This window comes from Sapajus apella, unplaced genomic scaffold (assembly GCF_009761245.1).
Source record: "Sapajus apella isolate SASKATOON/1434 unplaced genomic scaffold, GSC_monkey_1.0 scaffold91, whole genome shotgun sequence".
Taxonomy (NCBI): Eukaryota; Metazoa; Chordata; class Mammalia; order Primates; family Cebidae; genus Sapajus; species Sapajus apella.
Genome location: NW_022437031.1, coordinates 1,378,591 through 1,405,591, shown reverse-complemented (window position 1 = coordinate 1,405,591; position 27,001 = coordinate 1,378,591). Strand labels below are relative to the sequence as shown.

Below are 27,001 nucleotides of genomic sequence, written 5' to 3'. Positions count from 1 at the left end.
TGTTGAGCCTCTGCCTGGTTTGGGTATCAGGATGATTTTGGTCTCATAAAATGAGTTGGGGAGGATATCCTCTTTTTGTATTGTTTTGGAATAGTTTCAGTAGGAATGGTACCAGCTCCTCTTTGTATGTCTGGTAGACTTTGGCTGTAAAGCCATCTGGGCCTGGACGTTTTTTGTCTGGTAGGCAATTAATTGCTGCCTCAACTTCAGATCTTTTTACTGGTCTATTCAGGGATTCAACTTCTTCCTGGTTTAGTCTTGGGAGGGTGTAAGTGTCCAGGAATTTATCCATTTCTTCTGGACTTGCTGGGTTATATGCATAGAGTTGTTTGTAGTAATCTCTGAGGGTGGTTTGTATTTCTGTGGCTTTGGTGGTGACGTATCCTTTATCATTTTGTATAGTATCTATTCGATTTTTCTCTCTTTTTTTTATTAGTCTGGCTAGCAGTCTGTCTATTTTGATAATTTTTGAAGGAACCAGCTCCTGGTTGTACTTATTTTTTGAAGGTTTTTTTGTGTTTCTATCTGCTTCAGCTCCACTCTGATCTTCATTATTTCTTATCTTCTGCTACTTTTGAGTGTTTTTGATCTTGCTCCTCCAGTTCTTTCAACTTTGATGATAGGGTGTCAATTTTAGATCTTTCCTTGCCTCTTGTGTGGGCATCTATTACTAGTAGTTTCCCTGTAGACAGTGCTTTAAATGTGTCCCAGAGATTCTGGTACGTTGTGTCTTCTTTCTTATTGGTTTAGAAGAGCATCTTTATTTCTGCCTTCATTTCATTGTTTATCCAGTCAACACTCAGAAGTAAGTTGTTCAGTTTCCATGTAGTTGTATGGTTTTGAGTGAGTTTCTTAATCCTGAATTCTAATTTGATTGTGCTGTGATCTGATAGACTGTTCGTTATGCTTTCCATTCTTTTGCATTTGCAGAGGAGTGATTTAGAGTAAGTGCAATGTGGTGCTGAAAAGAATGTATATTCATTGGCTTTGGGGTGGAGCATTCTGTATATGTCTATTAGGTCCACTTGGTCCAGATCTGTGTTCAAGTCCTGGATGTCCTTGTTAATTTTCTGTGTCTTTGATCTGTCTAAAGTAGATAGTGGAGCATTGAAGTCTCCCACTATTGTCATGTGGGGGTCTAAATCTCCTTTTAGGACGTTAATAACTTGCTTTATGTATCTCGGTGTTCCTGTATTGTGTGTGTATATATTTAGGAGTTAGCTCTTCTTGTTGGATTGATTCTTTTGCCATCCTAATGCCCTTTCTTGTCTCTTTTGATCTTTGTTGGTTTGAAGTCCATTTTATCAGAAACTAAGATTGCAGCCCCTGCTCTTTTTTGGTTCTCCATTTTCTTGGTAAATCTTCTTCCATCCCTATATTTTGTGTCTATGTGTGTCTTCGCACATGAGATGGGTTTCCTGAATATGGCACACCAATGGGTCTTGACTTTTTATCCAGCTTGCCAGTCTATGTCTTTTGATTGGGGCATTTAGACGACTTACATTGAACGTTAATATTGTTATGTGTGAATTTGATCCTGCCATTTTGTTACAGGCTTGCTTTTTTGCCCGTTAGTTGTCTCTGTTTTTTCATTGCATCATTGGTCTTTACCATTTGGTGCATTTTTGCAGTGGCTGGTACTGGTTGTTCCTTTCCATGTTTAGTGCTTCCTTCAGGAGCTCTTATAAGGCAGGCCTGGTGGTGACAAATTCTCTCAGCAATTGCTTGTTTGTAAAGGATTATATTTCTTCTTCACTTATGAAGCTTAGTTTGGCTTGATATGAGATTCTGAGTTGAAAGTTATTTTCTTTTAGGATTTTGAATATTGGCCCCCACTCTCTTCTGGCTTGTAGCGTTTCTGCCAAGAGATCTGCTGTGAGTCTGTTGGCTTCCCTTTGTAGGTGACCCGACCTTTCTCTCTGACTGCCCTTAGTATTTTTTCTTCACTTCAACCCTGGTAATTCTGACGATTAGGTGCCTTGGGGTTGCTCTTCTTGAGGAATATCTTTGTGGAGTTCTCTATATTTCTTAGATTTGAATTTTGGCATGCCTTGCTAGGCTGGGGAAGTTCTCCTGGATAATATCCTGTAGAGTGTTTTCCATCTTGGATTCATTCTCCCTGTTACATCCAGGTACACCAATCAAAGATAGATTAGGTCTTTTCACTTCATCCCATATTTCTTGGAGGCTTTCTTCATTTCTTTTCAGTCTTTTTTCTGTAGTCTTTCCTTCTCATTTTATTTCATTGAGTTGATCTTCAATCTCTGATACCCTTTCTTCTGCTTGATTGATTCAGCTATTGAAACTTGTGTTGGCTTCATGTAGTTCTCTTGCTGTGTTTTTCAGCACCATCAAGTGATTCATGTTGTTCTCTACACTGGTTATTCTAGTTAGCATTTTGTCTAACCTGTTTTCAAGGTTTTTAGTTTCCTTGCAATGGGTTAGTACATGTTCCTTTAGCTCAGAGAAATTTGTTATTATCCACCTTCTGAAGCCTGTTTCTGTCAATTCATCAAACTCATTCTCCATCGTGTTTTGTTTTTTTTTGCTGGTAAGGAATTGTGATCCCTTGAAGGAGAAGAGGCATTCTCGTCTTTGATAGTTTCATCCTTCGTGCGCTGGTTCCTTCCCATCTTTGTGGATTTATCTAGCTTTGATCTCGGGGAGCTGCTTGATGAGGTCACTTGTCTGCCTGTGGAGGTGCTTCTGGGTTGCCAGGGACTCCACCCAGTTGCTACAGAGGCTTCCTGTGTCTTTTTGTTTACACGGGGAGATTAGGCTTGCTTCTTTAATGGGGGGCGAGCCTCCTTCCGCTGACCTCAAGGTGCTGCTGGGTTGTCAGTGACTCAGTCTGGTTGCTGCATAGGCTTCCTGTGTTTTTTGTTTATGCATGGGGATTAGGTCTGCCTCTTTAATGGTGGGTGCCATTTCCACCACAGAGCTGGGTCATTCAGGGTTCAGCTCGGACTGAAGCACTGGCTGTGAAACCCTCAAGTGTCAGGGCTTCAGCCTGTTGGGGTTTGTGGGGGATGAACCTACCCAGCCACACCGTCTGTCTCCCTTCTTTCAGCTCTCTCTCTTTCTGGGCAGGAAGGGGGTGGTATCTTGGTCTGCAGGCTCTCCTGGCTGGCTTATGCATTTGCTTAGATCTGTGCTGACAGTCTGTGGCACTGGCTCAGATTATTATTCAACTCTGTTCTTGCAATTCCTGGCACTTGACCAGCGAAGATCCCCTGTTCTGTGGATTGCTGAGGCTTTGGGGGAAGCACTGTATCTGGACTGGGGTGCTGTGGGGTAGCCCCCAATTCTCTAGTCAGATGCACTTTCTGGGTGAAGCAGCATGCCTCCCCACCTTGGTCTGCCCTGCCTGGTCTATGCTCACTGTCTGTCCAGTCCCGTTGAAATGAACCTGGTACTGTGGTTGGAGCTAGCAGATCTCTCACTTTTTGCATCTCTTTCGCTGGGTGTTGCACATTGGAGTTGTCTCTATTCAGCCATCTTGTCCCCCTTGGGCATGGGGGCCTTTACGGGTGACTGTACACAGTCACTCGAGTGGTCATGTTAGCATGGAGGCAGGACACTGGCTGGTGCTGGTTTTTGTGCATTTTCTGTGCAACCCCACAGGCAGGGGTTGTTGGGTGGGTGGGTGGTGCAGGGAGGCAGGGTTTACTGTTCTCTGTGCCTAGTTTCACTCTGGTGGCAGTGTTGATGTAAGGGCAGGGTGCTGGTGGGGGCGAGGCTGGCTGGTTCCATGACCATGAGCTCTCTGAATGTGCTGGTGGTCCAGCAATGGGGGTGGAGGGTGGAGTACACTCTTCCTGTAGCATTGTCAAGGATGAGTGGACACACCTGGCATTCTGGTGGGACAAGGAAGGCAAAACCCATCCACACACACAGGCATTGGCAAAGTGATGTCAGGGGTTGTTGTAGGCCTGGAGGAAACTGCAATGTCATGAGGGAGAGGGTTATTTGGTGAGTTGATGTGCTGCAGTAGCATTTGCTCCACTGGAGTTCTGCACTGGTCAGACATAGTCCACCAGGGCAAAAGCTATGCTGTGGTCTCCAGGGCACCTAAAAATGCCCTCAAAGCATCTGTATCCAGTCCGGGGCCCCAGGAGAGGCCAGCAGACCAAGAAGTGCTCAGGTGGCCCCATTTGTTGAGCAAGAACACCCTGCAAAATTCAGGTCCAATAGTTCCCATAGGGCTAAAATCTCCTATGGGAGCAAGTTGAGTCTCTGTAGATAAGCTCCCCTGGCCATTCTATGCTATGCATGCTCCCACACCAAACTTTCTAGGCATCCCTTCAGATGACATGCTGCCTCTACCACTTCTCTACACAGCTCTCTCTGCCAACCTTAGTATTCCGTGGTAACTGAGGGGTATCCTCCTGCTGGGATTACAGAGGCCTGTGGCAACAGTAGGTTTCTCCTTGCCAGTCCAACTTACGCATTACTCTGGAATCTTTCAGGGCCAGGAATGAGGCCCAATGTGCAGTAGCCCCATAGAGTGTTTGTGAAATATCTTTCTTTTTTTTCTTTTCTTGGTGTTCTCTTCAATTTCTTTCTTCAATGTTTTATTGTTTTCATTATAGAGATCTTTCACTTCCTTGGTTAAGTGCTAGGTATTTAATTTTATTTATGGCCATCGTAAATGGGATTACTTGTTTAAACTTCTTTTCTTAACTATTGGCATATAGAATTGCTACTGATTTTTGTATATTGATTTTGTTTCCTGCAACTTTAGTTAATTTATCAGTTCTAATAGTTCTTTGTGTAGTCTAGATTTTTCCAAATGTAAGACGATATTATATGGAAACAAGGATAATTTAACTTCTTCCTTTCCAATGTGGGTGACCTCTATTTCTTTCTCTTGCCTGTTTGGTCTTCCTAAGACTTCCAGTACTATGTTGAATAACAGCAGGGAAAGTGGGCATTTTTGTCATTTTCTACATCTCAGAGGAAAGACTTTCAGTTTTTCTCTATTCAGTATGATGCTAGCTGTGGGTCTGTCATATATTGCTTTTATTATATTGAGGTATGTTCTTACTATACTCAGTTTTCTGAAGGTTTTTTTTTTACATAAAGCGATAATGTATTACATCAAACGCTATGTCAGCATCATCTGAAATGATCATATGGCTTTTGTCCTTCACTCTGTTTATATGATATATCAAATTAATTTGCATATGTTGAAACATTTTTGCATCCCATGAATAAATTTCAATTGGCCATGATGAATGATCTTTCTAATGTATTGTTGAATTCTGTTGGCTAGTATTTTTTGAGATTTTTTTTTTTTTTGAGATGGAGTCTTGCTCTGCTGCCTAAACTGGATTGCAGTGGTACAAACTTGGCTCACTGCACCCTCTACCTCTTGAGTTTCAGCAATTCTCCTGCCTCAGCCTCCCTAAGAGCTGAGACCACAGGAGTGTGCCACCACACTCAGCTAAGTTTTGTATTTTTAGAAGAGACAAGGTTTCACCATGTTGGCCAGGCTGGTCTCAAACTCCTGACCTCAGGTGATCCACCCACCTCAGCCTCCCAAAGTGCTGGGATTACAGGTGTAAGAGTTTTGAGGATTTTTGCATCAATAGTCATCAGAGATATTGGCCTATAGTTTTCTTATTTTGATGTGTCTTTGTTTCTGATTTAGTATTAGAGCAATACTGGCCTTTTAGAATGAGTTTGAAAGTATGTCCTCCCCCTCTATACTTTGGGATTGTTTTAGTATGATTGGTATTAGTTTGTCTTTATATGTTTGCTAGAATTCAGCAGTGAAGCCATCAGGTCCTTGGCTTTTCTATACTGAGAGACTTGTTATTACAGCTTCAATCTTGCTAATTTTTATTGGTCTGGTGTGTTTTTTATCTGTGTTCCACACAAGTCTCATGTCAAGTTGTAATCCCCAATGTTGGAGAAGGGGCCTGTAGGAGGTTATTAGATTGTGAAGGCAATTTCTCATGAATAATTTAATACTACCCCTCTTGTTCTTATAATAGTGAGTTCTCATGATATCTGGTTGTTTTAAAGTACATAGCATCTCCCACCTCATTCTCTTGCTCCTGCTCCCACCATGTAAGATGCCTCATTTTCCCTCTGCCTTCTGCCATGATTGTAAGTTACCTGAGACTTCCTCAGAAGCTGTGTGGATGCCAGAATCATGCTTCTTGTACAGCCTGCAGGACCATGAGCCAGTTAATCCTTTTTTTCTTAATAAATTACCAAGTGTCAGGTATTTCTTTATAGTAATTAGAGAATGGACAAATACATGATCTATTCAAGTTTTGGATTTCTTCCTGGGGGGTTCAATTTTGGTAGGTTTTATGTGTTCATAAATTAGTCATTTTCTTCTATATTTTCCAGTTTTTCAGCATACTCTTGCTCATAGTAGACACTAATGATCCTTTGAATTTCTGCAGTATTAATTGAACTGTCTCCTTTTATATTTCTGATTTATTTTGATCTTATCTATTTTTTTCTGAGCTAATCTGGCTAAACTTTTGTCAATTTGTTTAACTTAAAAAAACTTTTTGTTTCATTCAGGTTTTGTATTGTTTTCTTCATTTTAATTGTATTTATTTCTGCTCTGATCTTTATTGTTGCTTTTCTCCTGCTAATTTTGAATTTGGTTGTTCTTGCTTTTCTAGTTCTTCAAGATGGATCGTTAGATTGTTTATTCGAGGTATTTCTTCTTTTTTTTCTTTTTTTTGTTGCATTTTAGGTTTTGGGGTACATTTGAAGAACATGCAAGATAATTGCATAGGTACACACATGGCAGTGTGATTTGCTGCCTTCCTCCCCTTCACCTATATCTGGCATTTCTCCCCATGCTATCTCTCTCCAACTCCCCACCTCCTACTGTCTCTCCCCTATTTTCCCCCAACAGATCCCAGTGTGCAGTGCTCCCCTCTCTGTGTCCCTGTGTTCTCATTGTTCAACACCCGCCTATGAGTGAGAACATGCAGTGTTTGATTTTCTGCTTCTTTTTTTGATGTAGGCACTTGTAGCTATAAACTTCCCTCTTAGCACTGATTTACAGTATCCCATTGGTTTTGCATTTTGTGCTTTCATTATCATTTGTTTTAAGAAATTTTTCAATTTTAAAAAAATTTCTTCATTGATCCACTGGTCATTTAGAATCAAATTGTTTAATTTCCATATGTTTGTAAATTTGCCAAAATTATTCTTGTTATTGATTTCTAGTTTTATTCCAATGTGTTCACAGAAGATGGTTGATGTTATTTCAATTTTTTGAGCATTTTAAGTCTTGTTTCTGACCTAATATATGGTTTATCCTCAAGAGTGAAACATGTGTTGAAAAGAAGAATGTGTTTTTACAGTCATTTGATCAAATGTTCTCTAAATGTCTATTACATTCCTTTGATCTTCAGTGTAGATTAGGTCTGATGGGTTTTTGCTGTTTTGTTTTGTTTTTCTTTAAGACAGAGTCTCACTATGTTGCCCAGGCTGGAGTACAGTGGTATGATCTTGGCTCACTGCATCCATTGCCTGCAGGTTCAAACAATTCTCCTGCCACAGCCTTCTGAGTATCTGGGATTACAGTTGCATGCCATCATGCCAGGCTAATTTTTTTTTATATTTTTAATAGAGATGATGTTTCACCATTTCAGACAGACTGGTCTGAAACTCCTGACCTCAGGTGATCCACCCACCTCAGCCTCCCAACGTGCTGGAAGCCACTGCACCTGGCCATAATGTATTTTCATTGATTTTCTTTCTGGAGGATTTGTCCAATGCTGACACTGGTGTGTTGAAGTCTCCAACTGTTAGTGTATTGAGGTCTATCTTTTTTGTTAGCTCTAATAATATTTGCATTATATATGTGGGTGATCCGGTGTTGGGTGCATATATATTTAAAATTGTTATTTTGTCTTGCTAAATTGATCCCCTTTATCATTATATAGTGACCTTCTTTGTCTCACAGTTTTTGTTTTGAAATCTACTTTTTAAATATATATATAAGTGTAGTTTACTCCTGCTCCTGTTTGGTTTCAATTGGCATGGAATATCTTTTTTCATCCCTTTCTTTTCAGTCTATGAGTGTCTTTAAGGGTGAAGTGTGTTTCTTATAGGCAACAGATTCTTGGGTTTTGTTTTTTTTTTTTTTTCCATACATTCAGCCACTCTATATTTCTTGAATGGAGTGTTTAGTCCATTTAAATTCAATATTCTTATTGGTAAGAAATAACTTACTCCAGCCATTTTATTATTTGTTTTTTGATTGTTTTGAGGTTTTTCTCTTTCTTCTCTTTTATTCCTGCCTTCCTTTAGTGATGGTGAATTTTGGTGGTGATATGGGTTAGTTTCTTGCTTTTTATTATTATTATTTTTTGTATCCGTTGTATCTTTTTTGGTTTGGGGTTACTATACGAATTGCAAATTCTATCTTATAACCCATTATTCTAACCTGATAACAACTAAATGCTGTGCATAAACAAACAAGCAAAAAGATAACTAATAAAAACTCCACACTGTAACTTAATCACTCCAGTTTTTAACCTTTTGTTTTTTCTATTTATATTTTATTGTACTGTCTATGACTGGAAAAGTTTTTATAATATTATTTTTAACTGATTCATAATTTAGCCTTTCTATTTAGGATAAAAGAGGTTTACACACCACCACTACACTGTTAGAATATTCTGTGTTTTCGATGTATTTACTTTTCCTAGTGAAGTTTTTACATTCAGTTGATTACTTATTGCTCATTAATGTCCTTTTTTGTGATTGAAATAATCCCTTTAGCATTTCTTTCAGGACAGGTTTGGTGTTAATGAAATACCTCATTTTTTGTTTCTCATGGAAAAGCCTTTCTTTCTCCTTCATGTTTGAAGGATATTTTTACTAGATGTCCTATTCTAGAGTAAAATATTTTTTCCTTAAGTACCTTAAAGATGCCATGACACTCTCCTTGTCTGTAAGGTTTCCACTGGAAAGTCTGCTGCCATATGTATTGGAGTTCCTTTGTATGTTATTTATTTCTTTTCTCTTGCTGCTTTTAAGATCCTTTTTTAAATATTTTTATCTTTGGGAAATTGATTATTAAATGCCTTGTCATAGTCTTCTTTGGGTTCAATCTGCTCGGTGATCTATAGTCTTCTTGTACTTGAATATGGATATCTTTCTCTAAATTTGGAAAGTTCTTGTTATTATTCCTGTGAAGAAATTTTCTACCTCTGTATTTTTATCTAACTTCTCTTTAAGGCTAATAACTCTTAGATTTGCTCTTTTAAGGTTTTTTTCTAGATCCTGTTGATTTGCTTCATTGTTTTTTATTCTTTCTTGTTTTGTCACTTATGATTGTATTTTCAAATAGCCTGTCTTCCAGCTCACTAATTTTTCTGCTTGATTAATTCTGCTATTAAAAGACTCTGATGCATTATTCACTATGCCACTTGCATTTCTCAGCTCTAGAATTTTTGCTTGAGTCTTTCTAATTATTTCAATTTATTTGTTAAATTTATCTGATAGAATTCTGAATTCCTTCTGTGTGTTTTTGTGAATTTCTTTGTGTTTCCTCAATGCAGTTATTTTGAATTCTTTGTCTCAAAAGTCACATATCTCTGTTTCTTCAAGATTGCTTCCTGGTGGCTTATTTAGTTCATTTAGTAAGGTCATGTTTTTCCTGGATGGTATTGGTGCTAGCAGGTGTTGTTTGGTGTCTGGGCATCAAAGAGTTAGGCATTTATTGTAGTCCTCAGTGAGTGGGCTTCTTTTCTTCTTCTTGAGACAGAATCTTACTCTGTAGCCCAGGCTGGAGTGTAGTGGCACAATTTTGGCTCAATGCAACCTCTCTCAGGTTCAAGCAATTCTCCTGCCTCAGACTCCTGAGTACCTGGGATTACAGGCGTGCACCACCACGCCCAGCTAATTGTTGTATTTTTAGTAGAGATGGGATTTCACCATGTGGGCCAGGCTGGTCTAGAGCTCCTGACCTCATGATTCACCTATCTTGGCCTCCCAAAGTGCTGGGATTACAGGCATGAGCCACCGTGCCCAGCCTGAGTGGGCTTGTTTGTAACTGTCTTTCTTGAGAAGGCTTTCTAGATAATCAAAAGGACATGGGTGTTGTGATCTAAGCTGTATCTGCTTTAGGAGCCACCCAAACCAAGTAACACTATGGTTCTTATTGACTCATAGAGATATTGCCTTAAAGATCTCGGACCAGATCCAGAAGAATTCTCTGGATTACCAGGCAGAGACTCTTTTTCTCTTCCCTTACTTTCTCCCAAACAGAGTCTGATATGGTTTGGCTCTGTGTCCCTAAATATAAGTTTCAATTTTAAATCCTATCTTTGTGAATGAGTTAACTGAATGCTTTTAAGAGTACCCAAGTTGTATGTTGAATGCTTTGCTGCTTAGCACTGGCCCAGAGGCCTAGGAGGTTTCAAAGGGAAAGATTGTTTTGTGGGCCAAGCACTGGGCCCTGTTGCTCTGTGTAGCCTCAGGACATGGCACCCTGCATCCCAGTCACTCCAGCTCCAGCATGGCTAAAAGTGGCAAAGGTAAACATCAGGCCATTGCTTCACAGGTGCAAGCAGCAAATCTTGGTGACTTCCACTTGGTGTTAGACCTAAAGATGCTCAGAAGTCAGAAGTTGAGCTTTGGGAGCCTCTGCGTAGATTTCAGAATATGGATGGAAATGCCTGGATGTCCATGCAGAAGTCTGCTTCTGGGATGGAGCCCTCATGGAGAACCTCTACTAGGGCAGTGTATTAGTCCATTTTCATGCTGCTCATAAAGATATACCTGAGACTGAGAATTTATAAAGAATAAAAGGTTTAATGGACTCACAGTTCCACATGGCTGGAGATGCCTCTCAATCATGGTGGAAGGTGACAGGTACATTTTACATGGTGGCAGGCAAGAAATAAAATAAGAATCAAGTGAAAAGGAAAACACTTCATAAAATCATCAGATCTCATGAGATTTATTCATTACCACAAGAACAGTATGGGAAAGACTGCCCCCATGATTCAATTATCCCCCTCCAGGTCCCTCCCACAACATGTGGGAATTATGCTAGCTACAATTCAAGATGTGATTTGGGTGGGAACAGAGCCAAACCATATCAGGCAGTGCAGAGGGGAAACTTGAGGTTGGAGCCCCCACATAGAGTTCCCACTGGAGCATTTCCTAGTGGAGCTGTGAGAAGAGGACCACTGTCCTCCAGACCTCAGAATGGTAGCTCCATCAACAGCATGCACCATGCACCTGGAAAACCACAGGCACTCAGTGCCAGCCCTTGAAAGAAGCCAGCAGGAAGGTGGGACTCTACCCTGCAAAGCCACAATGGCAGAGCTGCCCAAGGCCTTGATAGCCCACCCTTTGCATCAGCCTGCCCTAGATGTGAGACATAAGAGTCAAAGGAGATTATTTTGGAGGCTTAAGGTTTAATGACTTCATGGCTGCCTTGCTGGGTTTCAAACTTGCATGGGACCTGAAGCCCCTTTGTTTTACCTTTTTTTTTTTTTTTTTTTTTTCATTTAAAATGGGAGCATTTACCCAATGTGTGTACTCACACTGTATTTTGGGAGTAACTAACTTGTGTTTGATTTTACAGGGTCACAGGTGGAAGGAACTAGCCTTGTTTCAGATGATACTCTGGACTTGGACTTTTGAGTTAATGCTGAAATGAGTTAGACTTTAAGGGACTGTTGGGAAGGCATGATTGCTTTGAAATGTGAGAAGGACATGAGATTTGGGAGAAGCCAGGGGAAGAACAATATGGTCTGGCTCTGTGACCCACCCAAATATCATCTTGGATTGTAACCCTGGATGTTTCGGTGGAGGGACCTAGTGGGAGGTGATTGAATCATGGGAGTGGATGTTCCCCTTGCTGTTCTTATAATAGTGAGTGTGTTATTAGGAGATCCGGTTGTTTGAAAGTGTGTGGCACTTCTTCCTTCACTTGCTTTCTCTCCTGTTTCACTATGGTAAGACATGCTTGCTTCCCCTTTCCCTTCTGCCATAAATGTAGGTTTCCTGAGGCCTCCCAGTCATGCTTTCTGTTAAGCCTGCAGAACTATAAGTCAAATAAACCTCTTTTCTTCATAAATTACCCAGTCAAAGGTAGTTTTTTATAGTAGTATGAGAACGGACTAATACAAAGTTTCTCTCTGTGTTCTGAGCCACCTAAACCTGGGGGTGGAGTGGCACAAGTATTCCTGTGGCCACCACCACTATGATTGTGCTGGATCAGACCTGAAGCCAGCACAGCAGTAGTTCTTTCCCAAGACCTGCTGTAACTACTTCCTAGTTATACTGCCTATGTTCACTCAAGGCCCTGGGGCCATACAATTAGTATGTGGCAAAGCCATCGTTGACTGTATCCTTTATTTCAGGGTGAAAAGATCCCCCAGGCTTTGGGATGGTTCAGAGGTGCTATCCAGGAGTCAGGAACTGGGGTCAAATATTTTAGATATCTATCTGGTGTTCTACCATACTGTAGCTGAGCTGGCACTTAAACCACAAGACAGTTCTTCTCACTCATTTTTCCCCTTTTCAGAGGCAGAGGAGTCTCACCCTGTAGCCACCACCATCACAGGCCAAGGGGAGTACTGTCAGACTACTGCTCATGTTTTCTTAAGTTTCAAGGGCTCGTAAGTCAGTTTGTGGTGAATACTGCCTGGCCTGGGACTCGAGCTTCAGGGCACTGGGATCTCTGCTGGCCTAAGGCAGATCCAGAGATGCTGTCCATGTATCAAGTCCATGGAATCAGGAACCCCAAGAGTCTGCTTGGTGCTCTATCCACCTTTGACCGTGATGGTACCTATGGTACAAGATAAAGTTCCCTTTACTTTTCCCTCTACTTTTCTTAAGCAGAAGAAGTGTCTCCCCGTAGCCACCACAGCTGATAATTTGCCGAGTTTCACCTGAGGTCAGCATTTCTTAGAGGCTCACCAATGCCCTCAACGTAGTATCTGGGTATTGCTTCTGGTTATTCAGGGCTCAAGGGTTCTTTAGTTAGGAAGTGATGAATCCTGCCAGGACAGGGTCCTTCTCTTCAAGGCAGCAGGTTTTCTTCTTGGCCAGGGTATGTCTAGAATTGTCGTGTAGAAAGACAATATGTCTTCCCCACTTTTCCCTCTCCTTAAGTGGAAGGCAGGGGTCTTTTTTGGAGCTGGGATCTTTGTAGCCTGGGGTTAGGGGAGGGATGATGTCAGCACTCCCTCAACAACCCCAGCTGATGTCTCAGTATGTCACATGTCGCCCCAGTAAACTGTATCTTAGCCTAGTTCAGCACAATAACTCTCATATGAGTTGCAGTCTTTATGGCCTAGATTGCCTTTCAAGTTTATTTAGATCACAAAGCACTTTAGCCTGCGGTGGCAAGGTCTACAGGAACTCAAGTTCTGACCACTAAGATTGATGATTCTTCTCTGGCTAGGGCTGGTTTAAATGTTCCCTCCATGGGCTTGGCATCTGCAGACTTTGGTCTGGCAGAACAGCTCTGAGTTGAATCCCTTACACTGTGCTCTCCCTCCCCCAGAGCCCAGGGATGCTCTCTGCAAACATGCAACTGCACCTAATTTTTGGTTATTATGAAGGTTATTTTTATTTATTTATTTATTTTTCTGTATAGGTAGTTGTTAAATTGGTGTCCTTGAGGGGGTGGGGGCTGCAATTGGTGGAGCCTTCTATTCTGCCATTTTGCTTCACTGTTCCTTATCCTATTGGGAAGCCATTTAGATCCTCACCGTTAAGTAAAATCCTGGATGTTGGCTATAGGTTTTTTGTACATGTTCTATTCCCAGCCAAGAAAGTTCCCCCATTTATATTTTGCTGAGAGTTTTTATTACAGACAGGAGTTGGAGTTTGTCAAAAACATTTTCTACATCTGCTTTTATCTTATTTTGCCTTTTGATATACTAGACTATATTAATTGATTTTTGAATGTTGAACCAGTTTGCATACTTGGAAAACATTTCACTTGGTTGAGATATATAATTCTTTTTATAAATTGTTTGATTCAATTTGCACATTTTTTTTAGGTTTTTTACACCTATGTTTATGAGAGATATTGGACTCTTGTTTTTCTGTCTTATAACGTATTTTTCTGGTTTGGTCAGTAGGGTAATATTGGCCTTATAGAGTGAGTTATGAAGTATTCCATCTGCTTCTACTTTTTTGGAAGAAATTGTAGATAACTGGTATAATTTCTTCATTGAATATTTGGTCAAATTTGCCAGCGAATTGATGGGTGAGGTAGCACATGCCTGTAGTTCCACATACTCAGGAGGCTGAGGCAGGAGCCCAAGAATTTGATGACAAACTGGGCAAAATAATAAGACCCTGTCCCAACCCTTCTCCACAAAATTACCAGTGAACCCATCTGGGCCTGGAGTTTTGTTTTTGTTTTTGAAAGTAACTAATTATTGATTTAATTTTTAGTAGATACAGGCCTACTGAAATTAGTTCTTTCTCCTGTGTGAGTTTTGATGAATCGTACATTGCAATAAATTGGTTAATTTTATCTGACTTTTCAAATTTGTGGGCATAGGGTTTTTTGTTAATAACCTTTAATGTCTATAGAAATTGTAGTTATATCTCCTCTATCATTTTTTTGTATTAGTGATTTGTCTTTTCTAGACTGATTGGAGACTTACTGATTTTACTGATATTTTTCAAATAACTAGCTTTTGATTTTATTTTTTCTATTAATTTCCTATTTCAATTTTTCTAATTTTAGCTGTAATTTTTATTTTTATTTTTTTATACTTTTTTGGACTTATTTAGCTCTTATTTTTCTAAGCTCTTCTTTTTGCTAAGGTGGGAAGCATAGATAATTGATTTTCATCTTTCTTTTTTTTATTTTATTTTATTGCATTTTATGTTTTGCTGTACCTGTGAAGAACATGCAAGATTGTTGCATAGGTACACACATGGCAGTGTGATTTGCTGCCTTTCTCCCCATCACCTACATCTGACATCTCTCCCCTTGCTATCTCTCCCCAACTCTCCACCCCAAGCCATCCCTCCCCTATTTCCCCCCAACAGACCCCAGTGTGTAGTGCTCCCCTCCCTGTGCCCATGTGTTCTCATTGTTCAACACCCGCCTATGAGTGAGAACATGTGGTGTTTGATCTTCTGCTCTTCTGTCAGTTTGCTGAGAATGATGGTTTCCAGGTTCATCCATGTCCCTACAAAGGACACAAACTCATCCTTTTGTATGGCTGCGTAATATTCCATGGTGTATATGTGCCACATTTTCCCTGTCCAGTCTATGATTGATGGGCATTTGGGTTGGTTCTAGGTCTTTGCTATTGTAAACAGTGCTGCAATGAACATTTGTGTGCACGTGTCCTTATAGTAGAATGATTTATAATCCTTTGGATATATACCCAGGATTGCTGGGTCAAATGGAATTTCTATTTCTAGGTCCTTGAGGAATCACCACACTGTCTTCCACAATGGTTTAACTAGTTTACACTCCCACCAACAGTGTAAAAGTGTTCCTATTTCTCCACATCCTTTCCAGCATCTGTTGTCTCTAGATTTTTTAATGATCGCCATTCTAATTGCATCTTTCTTTTCTAGTATATACATTCATTGCTGTAAATTTCCCTCTAGGTGTTGCTTTAACTTCACCTTGCAAATTTTGGACAGTTGTATCTTCATTTTCATTTAGGTTGAATTATTTTTAATTTTTTTGAGACTTCTTCTTCAGCCCATGTCCATGTATTATTTAGAAATTTGTTGTTTAATATTGTTATATTTTGAGATTTCTCTATCTATGTTTCTGTTATTAATTTCTAGTTTAATTCAGCTGTGGTCTAAATGCATACATTGATCTGTATTTCAATTAGTTTTATTTGTATAAATTTATGAGATACTAGTGTAATGTTGTTACATGCATAAATTGCGTATTTGTGAAGTCAGGGCTTTTAGAGAAACCATCATCTGAATAATGTACATTGTATCCATTAAATAATTTTCTGATCATCCACCCCTCCCAGTCCTTCACCTTTTTGCATCTTCATTGTCAACCATCCCATCTAAGTTTATATGCATATATTATTTAACTCCCATTTATAAGTGAAAACATGTGGTATTTGATTTTCTATGTCTGAATTGTTTCCCTGAATATAATGGCCTCCAGCTTCATGTTGCTGTAAAAGACATGATTACATTCTTTTGCGGCTATTATTCCATTGTGTATATATGCCACAATGTTTTTTTTAACTAGGAATCTGTTAATGGACAGTTAGATTGATTCCATATCTTCTCTATCATGAATAATGATGTGAAAAACATATGGATGCAAATATCTTTTTGATATTTTTTTTTCTTTTGGTAATTACCCAGTAATGAGATTATTGGATCCTGATAGTTCTTTTTCTTTGCAACATCTCCATACTGTTTTCCATAGAGGTTGTAATAATTCACATTCCCAAGAAAAATGTATAAGCCTTTCCTTTTCTCTGCATCCTCGCTAACATCTGTTATTTTTTGTCTTTTTATTAATAGTCATTCTAACTGGTGTAACATGCTATCTCCTTGTGGTTTTAATTTGGATTTTTCTGATGACTAGTGATGTTGAGTATTTTTTATATGACTGTTGGCTATTTGCATGTCTAATTTAAAAAAATTGTTTTCTCTAAGTACATAGTAAGTGTATATACTTACAGGGTATATGAGATACTTTGATGAAGGCATACAATGTGTAATAATCACATCAAGGTAAGTGGTGTATCCAACATACAATATATTCATCGTTTGTGTTACAAATCATCCAATTATCCTTTTTTAGTTATCTTAAACTGTACAATTAAATTATTAACTATGGTCACCCTGTTTTACTATCAAATACTATATTTTATTTATTCTTTCTAACATATTTTTTGTACCCATTAACCCTTCTCATCTGCACCTCCCACCACCCAAAATTCTTCCCAGTTTCTGATAATCATTATAATCTCTAACTCCATTTGTTCAGTTGGTTTAATTTTTAGCTCCCACAAATGAATGACAACATTCAAATTTTGGCTTTTTATGCCTGGCTTATTTCACTTAACATAATGATCTCCAGTTCTATCCATGTTGTTGCAAATGACAGCATCTCATTCTTTGTTATGACTGAATAATACTCTATTGTGTATATTTACCACATTTTTTAATGCATTCATCTGTCGATGGATACCTATGTCATTGCATATCTTCTTTTAAGAAATGTCTATTCATATCTTTTACCCACTTTTTTTTTATTTTTTGTTTTTTATTATACTTTAAGTCCTGTGGTACATGTGCAGATTGTGCAGGTTCGTTACATAGATATACACGTGCCATGGTGGTTTGGTGCACCCATCCCCATGTCATCTACGTTGGGTATTTCTCCTAATGTTATCCCTCCTGAATCCCTCCCTCCACCCTGCTATTCCTCCTCTATCCCCCCCACCTCTGACAGGCCCCAGTGTGTGATGTTCCCCTCCCTGTGTCCATGTGTTCTCATTGTTCAACATCCACTTATGAGTGAAAACGTGGTGTTTGGTTTTCTGTTCTTCTGTCACTTTACTAAGAATGATGATTTTCAATGTCATCCATGTCCCTGCAAAGGACATGAACTCGTCCTTTTTTATGGCTGCATAGTATTCCATGGTATGTATGTGTCACACTCTCTTTATCCAGCCTATCTTTGATAGGCATTTAGGTTAGTTCCAAGTCCTTGCTATTGTAAACAGTGCCACAATGAACATATGTGTGCATATGTCTTCATAATTGAATGTTTTATAATCCTTTGGTGTATACTCAAAAATGGGATTGCTGGGTTAAATGGTATTTCTATTTATAGATCCTTGAGGACTCACCACACTGTCTTCCACAATGGTTGAACTAATTTACACTCCCATCAAAAGTGTAACAGCATTCCTATTTCTTCACATCCTCTCCAGCATCTGTTGTCTCCAGATTTTTAAATTATCACCATTCTAGCTGGCATGAGATGGTATCTCAATGTGGCTTTGATTTGCATTTCTCTAATGACCAATTATGATGAGCATTTTTTCATGTTTGTTGGCTGCATAAATGTCTTCTTTTGAAAAGTGTCTGTTCATATTCTTTTCCCACTTTTTGATGGGGTTGTTTGTTTCTTGTAAGTTTATTTCAATTCTTTGTAGATACTGGTTAATAGCCCTTTGCCAGATGGGTAGATTGCAAAAATTTTTCCCATTCTGTTGGTTGCCAGTTCACTCTGATAATTGTTTCTTTTGCTGTGCAGAAGCTCTTAAGTTTAATTAGATCCCATTTGTCTATTTTGGCTTTTGTTGCCATTGTTTTTGGTGTTTTAGTCATCTAGTCCTTGCCGATGCCTATGTCCTGAGTGTTATTGCCTAGGTTTTCTTTTAGGTTTTTATGGTGTTTAAATCTTTAATCCATCTGAAGTTAATTTTTGTATAAGGTCTAAGGAAGGGGTCCAGTTTCAGCTTTCTGCATATGGCTAGCCAATTTTCCCAACACCATTTATTAAATAGGGAATCCTTTCCCCATTGCTTGTTTTGCCAGCTTCGTCAAAGATCAGATGGTTGTAGATGTGTGGCATTAGTTCTGAGGCCTCTGTTTTTTCCATTGGTCTACATCTCTATTTTGGTACCAGTACCATGTGGTTTTGATTACGGTAGCCTTGTAATATAGTTTGAAGTCAGGTAGTGTGATGCCTCCAGCTTTGTTCTTTTTGCTCAGGATTGCTTGACTCTATGGCCTCCTTTTTGGTTTTATATGAAGTTTAACATGTTTTTTTCCAGTTCTGCGGAGAAGGTCAATAGCAGTTTGATGGGGATAGCATTAAATCCATAAGTTACTTTGAGCAATATGGCCATTTTCACGATATTGGTTCTTCCTAACCATGAGCATGGAATGGTGTTTCATTTGTTTGTGTCCTCCTTTATTTCCTTGAGTAGTGGTTTGTAGTTCTCTTGAAGAGGTCCTTCATGTCCTTTGTTGTATTCCTAGGTATTTTATTCTCTCTGTAGCAATTGTGAATGGGATTTTGCTCATGATTTGACTGTTTGTCTGTTACTGGTGTATAGGAATGCTTGTAATTTTTGCACATTAATTTTGTATCCTGAGATTTTGCTGAAGTTGCTAATCATCTTAAGATTTTGGGTTGAGACAATGGGGTCTTCTAAATATACAGCCGTGTCATCTGAAAATAGAGACAATTTGACTTCTTCCTTTCCTAATTGAATACCCTTTATATCTTTTTCTTGCCTGATGCTCTGGCTAGAACTTCCAATACTACATTGAATAGGAATTGTGAAAGAGGTTACCCTTGTCTATTGCCAGTTTTCAAAAAGAATGCCTCCAGTTTTTGCCCATTTAATAAGATATTGGCTGTGGATTTGTCATAAATAGCTTTCATTATTTTGAGTTATATTCCATTGATACCTAGTTTATTGAGAGTTTGTAGCTTAAAGGGCTGTTGAATTTTGTCAAAGGCCTTCTCTGCATCTATTGATATAATCACGTTGTTTTTCTCTTAGATTCTGTTTATGTGATGGATTACATTTATAGATTTGAATATGTTGAACCAGCCTTGCATCCCCGGGTTGAAACCTACTTGATTGAGATGGCTAAGCTTTTCGATGTGCTGTTGCATTCAGTTTCCCAGTATTTTATTGAAGATTTTTGCATTGATGTTCCTCATGGATATTGGCCAGAATTTTCTTTTTGGGTTGTGTCTCTGCCAGGTTTTTGTATCATGATAATGTTGGTCTCATAAAATGAGTTAGAGAGACTCCCTCTTTTTGTATTGTTTGGTAGAATTGCAGAAGGAATGGTACCAGCTCCTCTTTGTACATTTGGTAGAATTCAGCTATGAACCTTTCTGGACCTGGAATTTTTTTAGTTGGTAGGCTACTACTGCCTCTACTTCAGATCTTGTTGTTGGTCTAGTCAGGGATTCAACTTCTTTCTGGTTTAGTCTTGGGAGATTGTAAGTGTACAGGAATTTATCCATTTCTTCTGGATTTACTGGTTTATGTGTAAAGAGTTGTTTGTAGTAATCTCTGATAGTAGTTTGTATTTCTGTGGAATCAGTGTTGATATCCCCTTTATCATTTTTTATTGCATGTATTCAATTCTTCTCTCTTTTCTTTTTTGTTAGTCTGGCTAATGGTCAATTTTGTTGATCTTTTCAAAAAAGTAGCTGATAGATTTATTGATTTTTGGAAGAGTTTTTTGTGTCTTTATCTTTTTGAGTTCTGCTCTGACCTTATTTTTTTGTCTTCTCCTAGCCTTTGAATTTGTTTGATCTTGCTCCTCTAGCTCTTTTAATTTTGACAATCGGGTGTCAATTTTAGATATTTCCTTCTTTCTTGTATGTGCATTTAGTGCTATAAATTTCCTTGTAGACACTGCTTTAACCATTTCCCAGAGATTCTGGTATGTTGTGTCTTCATTCTCATTGGTTTCCAACAACATTTTTATTTCTGCCTTCATTTCATTATTTATTCAGTAATCATTCAGGAGCATGTTGCTCAGTTTCCACATAGTTGTGAAGTTTTGAGTGAGTTTCTTAATCCTGAGTTCTAATTTGATATCACTGTTGTCTGACAGACTGATTGTTATGACTTTTGTTCTTTTGCATTTGCTGAGGAACGGTCACGTTTCATTTATGTGGTCAGTTTTAGAGTAAGTGGGATGTGGTGCTGAGAAGGATGTATATTCTGTGGATTTGGGGTGGAGAGTTCTGTAGATGTCTATTAGGTCCACTTGGTTCAGATCTGAGTTCAAGTTCTGGATTTCCTTGTCAACTTTGTGCCTCGTTGATCTTCTAATATTGACAGTGTAGTGTTAAAGTCTCCCACTGTTATTGTGCAGGTGTCTAAGTCTCTTTGTAGGTTGTTAAGAACTTCCTTTATGTATCTGGGTGCTCCTGTATTGGGTGCATATATATTTAGGATAGTTAAGTCTTTTTGATGCCTTGATCCTTTTACCATTATGTAATGCCCTTCTTTGTCTCTCTTGATCTTTGTTGGTTTAAAGTTCATTTTATCAGAAACTAGGATTGCAACCCCGGCTTTTTTTTTCTCTCTCTCTCTATTTGCTTGGTAAATCTTTCTCCATCCTTTTATTTTGAGTCTATGTGGATCATTGCACATAAGATGGGTTTCCTGAATACAGCACATCAATGGATCTTGGCTTTTTATCCAATATGGCTCCCTGTGTCTTTTGATTGGGGCATTTAGCCCATTTACATTTAAGGTTAATATTGTTATGTGTGAATTTGATCCTGCCATTTTGATAATAGCTAGTTGTTTTGCCCGTTAGTTGACACAGTTTCCTCATTGCATCTTTGGTCTTTACCATTTGGTACATTTTGGCAGTGGCTGGTTGTTCTTTTTCATGTTTAGTGCTTCCTTCAGGAGCTCTTGCAAGGCAGGCCTGGTGGTGATGAAATCTCTCAGCAATTGCTTGTTTGTAAAGTATTTTATTTCTCCTTCATTTGTGAGGCTTAGTTTGGCTGGATATGAAATACGGGGTTGAAAGTTCTTTTCTTTTAGAATGTTGAATATTGGCCCCCACTCTCTTCTTTTCTGTAGGGTTTCTGCTGAGATATCTGCTGTGAGTCTGATGGGCTTCCCTTTGTGGGTAACCTGACCTTTCTCTCTGGCTGCCCGTAGCATTTTTCCTTCATTTCAACCCTAGTGAATCTGACAATTGTGTCCCTTGGGGTTGCTTTTCTTGAGGAATATATTTGTGGTTTTCTCTGTATTTCCTGAATTTGAATGTTGGCCTGCCTTGCCAGGGTGGGACATTATCCTGGATAAGATCCTGAAGAGTGTTTTCCAGCTTGGATTTACTTTCCCTGTCATATTCAGGTACACTGATCAAACATAGATTAGGTCTTTTCACATAATCCTATATTTCTTTTTACTCTTTTTTCTCTAATCTTGCCTTCTATTTTATATAATTTTGTTGGTCTTCAATCTCTGATATCCTTTCTTGTCCTTGATTGATTCGGCTATTGAAATTTGTGTATGCTTCTCGAAGATCTTGTGCTGTATTTTTCAGCTCCATTAAGTCCTTTATGTTCTTCTGTAAGCTGGTTATTCTAGTTAGCATTTCCTCTAACATTTTTTTAAGGTTTTTAGTTTCTTTGTATTGGGTTAGAACATGCTCCTTTAGCTTAAAGAAGTTTGTTATTACCCACCTTCTGAAGCCTGCTTCTGTCAATTCATCAAAGTCATTCTCAATCCAGTTTTGTTTCCTTGCTGGTGAGGAGTTGTGATCCCTTGGAGGGGGAGAGGTATTCTGGTTTTTGGTGATTTCATCCTTTCTTCATTGGTTTATTTCCCTCTTCATGGATTTATCTATCTTTGGTCTTGAAGCTGGTGACTTTCAGATGAGGTCCCTGAGTGGACATCCTTTCTCTTGATGTGGAAGCTATTTTTTTGTTTTGTTTTGTTTTTTGGGTATTTTTTTTTTTCTAACAGTCAGGGATCTCTGCTGCAGAACTGCTGGAGGTCCACTCCAGACCCTGCTTGCCTTGGAATCACTGGCGGGGGCTGAAGAACAGTATGGGTTGCTGTCTGTTCCTTCTTTTGGTATCTTTGTGCCAGAAGAGTACCTGCCAGATTTCAGCCAGAGCTCTCCTTTATGAGGTGCCTCTTTGGATATATGGGGGTCAGGAAGCCACTTGAGGAGGATGTCTGTCCTTTGTCAGAGCTCAAGTGCTGTGCTGGGAGCTCTGTTGTTCCATTCTGAGCTGCTAGGCAGAGACATTTAAATCTGCTGCAGTGGAACTAACAACCACCTCTTTTCCCAGGTGCTCTGTCCTGGGAAGGTGGGGATTTATTTACAAGTCCCTGATGTGCCAGTGCCTTTTTTCATAGATGCCCTACCCAGCAAGGAGGGAGTCTAGTCAGAGTCTGCCTGCAGAGGCATTGCTGAGCTGCTGCTGCAGGCTTTGTCTAGTGCTGTGTAAATGTCCTTGCAGTTTTTTTACACAGGTAAGGTTAGAACTGCCTTGGTAATGGCAGACGGCCTCAGTAATGGTGGACTGCCTCAGTAATGTTGGATTGCCTCAGTAATGCTGGAGCACCTTGGTAATGGCAGACTGCCTCAGTAACAGTGGATGCCCTTTTCCCCACAGAGCTCCACAGTCCCAGGTTGAGTTCAAACTGCTGAGCTGGCTGTGAAACTCTCAAGCCACCACATTTCAGATTGCTTGTCTTTGTGGGGGTGGGACTCGTCAAACCGGATCACTGCCTCCCTGCCTTCAGCCTCCTGTTTTTCAGGGAAATGTGTAGCTTTGTCTCGCAGGTGTTCCAAGCACCAGTTAAAATGACTGCCCAGATTTTTGCAGGTTTTTGTGATGGAACCCCACGGTGCTTGTCTGCCAGTGGGAATCTCCTGGTCTGTGGGCTGTAAACACTGTGGAAGAGGTGCAGTATCTGTACCGGAGTGCTGGAGTGGCTGGAAAAGCCCATGATAGCCTCCATTGGGTAGGAGGAGGGTTCGTCCAGTTGCTGCACTTCTTGGGTGAGGCAGTGCCCCACCCTGCCTTGGCTCACCCTCTTTGGGCTACACCCACTGTCCAACCAGTCCCATTGGGATGCACCTGGTACCTCTGTTGGAAATGCAGCGATCACTCTCCCGCTGCACCGCTTTCACTGGAAACTGCACTCTGGAGCTGTTCTTATTTGGCCATCTCAGTGGAGCCACATAAATATATTTTTTTCTAGATGTTTTATCATTTTGTAGCTGTTATAAATGGAATTGCCTTCTTGATTTTGTTCTTAGCTACATCATTGTTGTTGTATAGAAATGCTACTGATTTGTGTACATTAATTTAGTGCCCTGAAACTTTACTGAAATTATTGATCAAATCTTAGTTTTTTTTTTCTTCTGTCTAATTTTTAATGTGCATTTTATCCTAGAATGTGGTCTGCCTTGGTGATTGTTTCATGTGTGTTTGAAAAGAATGTGGATGGTTTTGTTGCTGGTTGAATGCTCTATCAATGTCACTAAGATCCAGTTGATTGATGATGCTCTTCAGTTCAACTGTGTCCTTGCAGATTTTCTCTTTGCTGGATCTGTCAACTACTGATAGACGGGTGTTGAAATCTGCAATAATAATAGTGGATTCATCTATTTCTCCTTAAAGTTCTGTCAGTTTTTGCTTTACATATTTTGATGCTCACTTGCTAAGCATAATTGTTATGTCTTCTTGAAAAATCAACCTGTTTATCATTATATAATGCTCCTCTTACCCTGATAATTTTCTTTACTATCAAGCCTCCTTTGTCTGAACTTAATATAACTACTCCAACTTTCTTTTATGAGTGTTAGCATAGTATATCTTTCTTCATACCTTTATTTTTGTCATTTTGTGGGTTTGACAACATATAATTGAATCTTATGTTTTAAATCCACTCTGATAGTCTCTGTATTACAACTGGTATATTTAGATCATTGACATTTTAAGTGATTATTAATATAGGTGGATATATACTTATCATTTTTGCTACTGTTTTCTCTTTATTGATCTTGTTATTTGTGTTTTTGTCTTTCACTCTGGTTTTATTTGCACATTTTGTATGACTGCATTTTCTCCACACTTTAGGTATACAAATTATACTTCTTCTTAAACTCTTTAAAAGTGGTTGTCGGTCAGTCCACAACATGATCTTTGACAAATGTGACAAAAACAAGCAATGGGGAAAGGATTTCCTATTTAATAAATGGTGTTGGAAAAAACTGGCTGGCCATATGCAGAAAAAAGCTGAAACCTTATACAAAATTTAACTCCAGATAGATTAAAGATTTAAGCATAAGACCTCACACCATAAAAACCCTAGAAGAAAACATAGGCGATACCATTCAGGACATAGACATAGGCAAGGACTTCATGACTAAAACACCAAAAGCAATGGCAACAAAAGTCAAAATAGACAAATGGGATCTAATTAAACTTAAGAGCTTCTGCACAGCAAAAGAAACAATTATCAGAGTGAATTGGCAACCAACAGAATGGGAAAAAAATTTTGCAATCTACCCATCACGCAAAGGGCTAATAACCAGAATCTACCAGAAATTTTAAGAATTTACAAGAAAAAAGCAAGCAACTCCATCAAAAAGTGGGTGAAGGATATGAACAGACACTTCTCAAAAGAAGACATTTATGCAGCCAACAAACATGAAAAAAAACTCATCATCACTGGTCATTAGAGAAATGCAAATCAAAGCCACATTGAGATACCATCTCACACCAGTTAGAATGGTGATCATCAACAAATATGGAGACAATAGATGCCAGAGAGGATGTGGACAAATAGAAATGATGTTACACTGTTGGTAGGAGTGTAAATTAGTTAAACCATTGTGGAAGACAGTGTGGCGATTCCTCAAGGATCTAGAAATAGAAATTCCATTTGACCCAGCAATCCCAATACTGGGTATATACCAAAAGGATTATAACACATTCAATTATAAAGACACATGTGCACATATGTTTATTGTGGCACTATTTACAATAGCAAAGACTTGGAACCAACCCAAATGCCCATCAATGATAGAGTGGTTAAAGGAAATGTGGCACATATACACCATGGAATACTATGCAGCCATAAAAAAGAGGATGAGTTCATGTCCTTTGCAGGGACATGGATGAAGCTGGAAACCATCATTCTCAGCAAAGTGACAGAAGAATGGAAAACCAAACACCACATGTTCTCACTCATATATGGATGTCGAACAATGAGAATACATGGACACCGGGAGGGGAACATCACACACTGGGGCCTGCCAGGGGTGGGGGCTAGGGGAGGCTTAGCAAGGGTTGGGAGGATTCAGGAGGGATAACATTAGGAAAAATACCTGATATAGTTGATGGGGGGATGGATGCAGCAACAGGAGGGATAACATTAGGAGAAGTCCCTAATGTAGATGACGGGGGGATGGATGCAGCAAACCACTATGGAACCTGTATATTTATGTAACAAACCCACACGATCTGCATGTGTACCCAGAACTTAAAGTATAATAAAAAAAAAAAAAGAAAAGAGATCCCTCTTACAGTCTTGGTGGGAATGTAAATTAGTGTAACCACTGTGGAGAACAGTATGAAGGTTCTTCAAAAAACTAAAAGTAGAGATATCATAGGATTCAGCAAGCCCACTGCTGAGTATATACCCAAAATAAAGAAAAATCAGTATGTTGAAGACATGTGTACTCCCTTGTGAATTGCAGCAGTGTTCACATTAGCCAAAGTTTGGAAGCAGCCAGTGACCATCAACAGATGAATGGATAAAGAAAGTGTGACACTTATATACAACAGAATGAGATCCTGTCATTTGCAACAATATGGATAGAATTGAAAGTCATTATGTTAAGTGACATATGCCAGGCACAAAAGACAAACATCACATATTCTCAATTATTTGTGGAATCTAAAAATTAAAACAATTGAACTCAAGGAGATTGAGAGTAGGAAGATTCTTAACAGAGGCTTGGAAGGGCAGTGTGGGAACAAGGGGAAAGTAGGGATGGTCAATGTGTTCAAAAATAGTTAAAAATGAATAAAATGTAGTATTTGATAGCACAACAGGAGTCAATAAATTGTACATCCTAAAGTAAAAAAGGAAAAAAAAAAGTATTCCAAGTCCTCTTTCCAATATGTATCACTTCCCATGTAGTAAAGATACAGATTATTTCTAATTCCTCCCTTCAGTCCCTTATAACACTGATGTCATTCATTTTATTTATCTATAAGCTCCAGTTCCTGAACACATACCTGCTATTATTATTTTGAACAAACTGTCACCTGTTAGATTAATTAAGAGTGATTGAGGAAAGTGAGGGTGGATGTAAGTAACTGACATTATTTAATCCCTGTGTTTCAGGCTAGGCTCAATACTCTATGACATGTGTGTGTGACCCTGAGAAATAGATATTATTATCATTTCTCTATGGAGGCCACAAAGAGAAGTAAAAATATGTCCGTAATGTGACCACTTCTTACCACCTCTACAATCAATCT

General features: G+C 39.1%; 1 protein-coding gene and 1 long non-coding RNA gene across 2 annotated transcripts in view; both read left to right on the top strand.

The window, feature by feature from the left end:
* Nucleotides 1-27,001, top strand: part of LOC116535008 — a 103,401-nt gene that overhangs the window by 27,409 nt on the left and 48,991 nt on the right. The gene's annotated exons all lie outside the window — the stretch shown is intronic.
* On the top strand, nt 1,437-26,354 carry LOC116535014. The gene is made up of 3 exons (XR_004262000.1): nt 1,437-1,577; nt 20,675-20,686; nt 26,343-26,354. It is a non-coding gene; the product is annotated as an uncharacterized LOC116535014 (long non-coding RNA).